The sequence below is a fragment of the Geotrypetes seraphini genome, chromosome 5 (assembly GCF_902459505.1).
Source record: "Geotrypetes seraphini chromosome 5, aGeoSer1.1, whole genome shotgun sequence".
In the NCBI taxonomy this organism is placed as follows: Eukaryota; Metazoa; Chordata; class Amphibia; order Gymnophiona; family Dermophiidae; genus Geotrypetes; species Geotrypetes seraphini.
In genome coordinates, this window is record NC_047088.1 from 102,346,918 (window position 1) to 102,351,824 (window position 4,907).

A 4,907-nucleotide genomic window follows, 5' to 3' on the forward strand; every position below is an offset into this window, starting at 1 on the left:
ATTGGTCTGACCCAGTTAGGCTATTCTTATGTTATGTTCTCATCTGTAGGGGCCTTTGTTTTCACTTCTTATTTTAATGTATTTTTTTTCTGGGAACTTATCAGTGTTTTTTATAATGGGAACAAAAATGGAAGAGAATTAATGTGTGTGGGATGAGGGGGTAACTAATTTCTTCAGCTAAATAATTCAATCCACCTCAACCAGACATAGGAGAACTCACGCACCATTCACACACCCTCCAACCAAAAACGTCAAAAGAAAAAAACTGTTCGACAACCTCCTAGCCATTCGAGCTGCAACACTCGACCCCCAACTCTACAACCTATTGACCTCGACCACAGACTACAAAACCATCAAAAAAGAAATAAAAACCCTTCTATTCAAAAAACACATAAAACCGAACTAACACAATCAGAACTGTCCCAAGCATCACCTGCAACTACTCCATATGTACTTCTGATGTCATGACAATTCAGACATAATTTATGTTATGTTATGTTTGGAATATAAGAAAATTTTCACTGCCTGTTTCTATTCTGACCATTTATTCCGTTTCATGGTCATTACAAAAAAATATTTTTTTACATGGGGGGGTGTCAAAAAATGATGGGCCCCGGGTGCCACATACCCTAGGTACGCCACTGGGTAGGTGGCAGGAGGCAGAAAGATGGCAGAGCAGTTAAATGTCTTTATAATAATAATAATAACAGTTTATATACCGCAATACCATTAAGTTCTATGCGGTTTACAATAGATTAAGCGAGGTACAAATTGATTGAATTTAAGAGGGGGGAAGAGGAGAGTTAATAGGACCGGAAATGCGTTGTTGAGGAGAAAGAGATTAATAGGACAGAGGAATCACTATGGAGGAGAAAGAAGATGAGTGGGTTAGTTGTCTAGATACTTTAGGAACAGTTGAGTTTTTAGATGTTTTCTGAATTCCTCATAAGTAGTGGGCGAAAGCAGTTGATCTAGGTCTTTACCCCACAATGCTGCTTGATGTGAAAGAAGGTGTTCATGGTGTTTTTTCAGTTTACAACCTCTAACTGGGGGGGAAACGAAGTAGGAATGAGAGCTTCTCTTGTGTCTGTTGGCAGAGAAGGAGAAAAGGTCAATTATGTATTTAGGGGCAAGTCCGTTTAGCGCTTTAAAGCAGAAGCAGGCGAATTTAAACTTTATGCATGCTTCCATAGATAGCCAATGTAACTGCCGGTAGTAGGGTGATACATGATCGAATTTCTTTAGTTGGAAGATTATAGTGGGAAAGTAAGCCCAGATCTCTGTTAAGTCCTATCTGGTATATGTCAAAATATCTTATCATTTTGATTTCAAATATTTTACGTTCTCACTACCCTCAGGCTCACCAACATCACAACTTCACCAGTAAACTAAGCATGACTCGAGCAGGGACCCAGGGTTCGGCACAAGCTGGGATCAGCTGACAAGCAGGAAACACACCATCTACCAGGAAATCAAGCTGCTTAGTTTACTGGTGAAGTTGTGATGTTGGTGAGCCTTGCAAACACAGCTCCTGAAGACGCTAGGTGGCGAAACACAGTCTTGTGTTGAGCTGAATGCTTTATGAATTGAAGAACAGGACTATCGTGAGGACAGAGAGGCCTGCCGATTGTGTTTAAGAAACTGTGATTTTCATGTGCTAGACTGTTGTGCAATTCTCAGTTTGAAGCCTCTCTGACTAGATGATCATGGACTAATGAACTCATGAACTAACCAAGATCCAGTTTTGGATAAAAGTAATCACAATGACTGTAGTATGTGTGTGAAAATTGGGAAGTGAGTGTGAGTGATGGGGATTGGGTTCACTGACTAAATTATTCTGATATTTATTAATAAATTAAGTATTGATAAGTTGTAAAAGTACTGTAATGAAATGAACTGTGGGAGATAAGATTAAAATTGAATTGATTTCAGATAATACTTGTTTGTATTAAATATGTAATAGCTGGTTTTAAGAATTTGAGTTAATGAATATGCATGAAACAGATTTGCATTGTGAATAACCCCGGGACAGGTTTGGGAAGTCCTGCTTTTTTAAATAACCAAATTACCTAGAATAATTTGTCATTTGCATGTCATGGGTGTGGAGAGAAGTTGTTTTTCAATAATTGAAAACATTTTCTTCCCTCATACAGTTAAAGGAATGTTTTCTTTGACACGCGGCTCTACCCTCTCCTGACTCAGGAAGACAATTCCCTTCCTGGAGTAGCTAGAATCATAAATCCTGTTTTGTTTGTTTTACTGGGAAAGCCATGTGCTGTAGGAGTTATGAATGCGCACACCATAGGAATGTCTCCTTCATAACTCTTGCATTGTGATCAGTTACTTTTATATTTTGCATGATGATTACCGTACATGTGTGACGAAGTTGCTTTCAGCACTGCAGGAAAGATTCATGGGTTAGAATGAACAACAAACACAATACAAATCAACAATACTGTATAGTATAAACAGTAGTCTTCAAGATAAGACTCATGAACAAACATGTCACCAAAATTAATTTGTATTGTTTATTTATTTTATGGAAAAGGCATCCCCACCCTGGCTTCCTGTTTGTATGTCTTATCTTTTTAGATTGTAAGCTCTTTCGAGCAGGGACTGTCTCCTTTGTGACTCTGTACAGCGCAGCATACGTCTGGTAGCACTCTAGAAATAATTAATAGTCATAGTAATAGCATCTAAATCAAGGGGAGCAAATATATGACTTGGGAGCTTGGATCAGTGGCGTAGTAAGAGTGAGTGGCACCCAGGGAGGGGGCGCGTCTCCCCCGCCTTGCCACGCACATGCCCCCTTCCCTTTCCCCGTACCTTTCTAACTTCTCCAGGGTGAGCAGCATGTCCATGTCGGTACTGACTCTTCCTTTGACGTCACTTCTTAGGCACGGGTCCTGGATGCAACGTCGGAGAGAGCGCCGATGCTGACGTGAGCAGTAACCTCATGCCCGGAAAGTAAAAAAGTTTCGGGGAATGCAAGGGGCGCATACGTGTGGCAAGGAGAGGAGGGGGAGGAGGAGAAAGAGGAAGACCACGCCCGGGACAGACTGCCCCCCCCCAGCACCACCCTTACTATACCACTGGTTTGGATTAGCTTAAGGACACCATTAAGTAGTGAAGTTATCAACCTGGACTACTATTAAGGCATGTTATTGTAAACCCAAGTTATTAGTAACTAGGTCTCATTGTAGAGTAGAGTAGATTAGAATGGGTACAAGTTGATCGATTTTTCACTCCGTCAAAAATTACAAAGACGGTCCTCTTTGAGACAGTCAAAAGGGCTGGGGGGGCGAGGAGGGCTTAGCAAGATGGCGACGAGTAGCTGGAGTTAAGCACTCACGGAGGCGTTGGAGCTGTTGGTTCTTATTTCCACGATGGTAAAACGCAAGTCTAAGCTCTGGGTTTTCCCAGATGAATCTTCGGCAACAGCTGCGGGCCCAATGGATGTTTTCCTCCAGCACAGGGCTGGAACGAGTCATCCGGAGTTTTCTTCGGCTGGGAGAGACGCGCCGGCTGAAGCGTCAGTTCTCTCCCTCGAAGCAACATCGCTGTCTCCGGAGGAGCGGAGTCCTCTGAGTCACCCGGGGGCGTTAGACCAGCAGATGGAGGTCGGAGCATCCCAGGGTGTTCCCTCACCAGCACAAACGAGTTCGGGAGACGTCTCAGCAAGCGGAGAAGGGAAGCCAAACCAGTCATCTGTGCACCCGGAGAAATTGGAACGGCAAATTCCTCAAGATTTCCTGAAACTGAACATATCTCCAGCTGAGGCTTTAGGTAACTTATCTGTAACAGAGGGTCTGGGGTTTGAACTAACACCTATGCAGAGGCCCAAAGTTTTCACTAAAGAAACATTATGGGAAGCAATATCTACTTTACAACTCTCTTTAGGATCTCAAATGCAGCAACTTACTACACAATATACTACTGTTGTTTCTGAAAATTTGGAACTGAAAAATAGACTATCTAGTATGGAAACAAAAGTGGAGGGTCATGAGACCAGAATAAAATCTGTGGAATCCCACGCCTCGGTGTGGGTTAGGGACAATGGAAATCTTAATTTTAAGGTTGAAATGTTGGAAAACATGATCAGAAGAAGTAATCTTCGGATTATAAATTTTCCAAAATTACCACTTATTTCTCCACAAGATATATTTAAGAAATACCTGAAAGAGACTTTGAAAGTTCCCGAAACCTTTTATCCAACTCTCACTAAAATATATTATTTACCAACTAGATCATCATCTGTTCAGAAACCAGACCAGCAGAATTTGTCTGCTGATAGTTTGGACCTGACAAATTTCTTTGAGAGGTCAGATAATGAGCCACCGGCAACTGCAACGCTGCTAGTACAGTTCGCTATAGATTCTGACAGAAAATGGATGCTTAAGTTGTTTTTCAAGTTTAAAGATATACCATTTATGACTAAAACAGTGAGAATGTATCCTGATGTGTCAAGGACGACCCAAAAGAGAAGAAAACAGTTTCTCATTTTGAGACCAAGGGTCCTACAGTTGGGTGCTACATTCATACTCAGATACCCATGTAAATGTGTGATGGTCTATCAGTGGAATAGACATGTTTATTTTGAACCTCAGCAGCTGATAAAATTTATCTCTGCGAAAAAGCAAACTTAATATTCTTGAGAGAATTGCTGTTCCAATCTGCTTAGTTTAATTAGGTTCTTATCCCCACTTAACGTTATCTTTATTTTTTTAGTAATGTTTGATTGAGAATTCAGCGTATGTAGCTTTCTCCCCTCTTATCGAGGTCTAATTATTCAATCCAGTATACTTAGAATTGTAATTTTCCTATTGTATTTTTGTTCTGCCTTCTTTTATCATCTAAATTTACCTTTTTTTTATTATCTTGTTAAGTATTGTTGAGACTGGCATTGG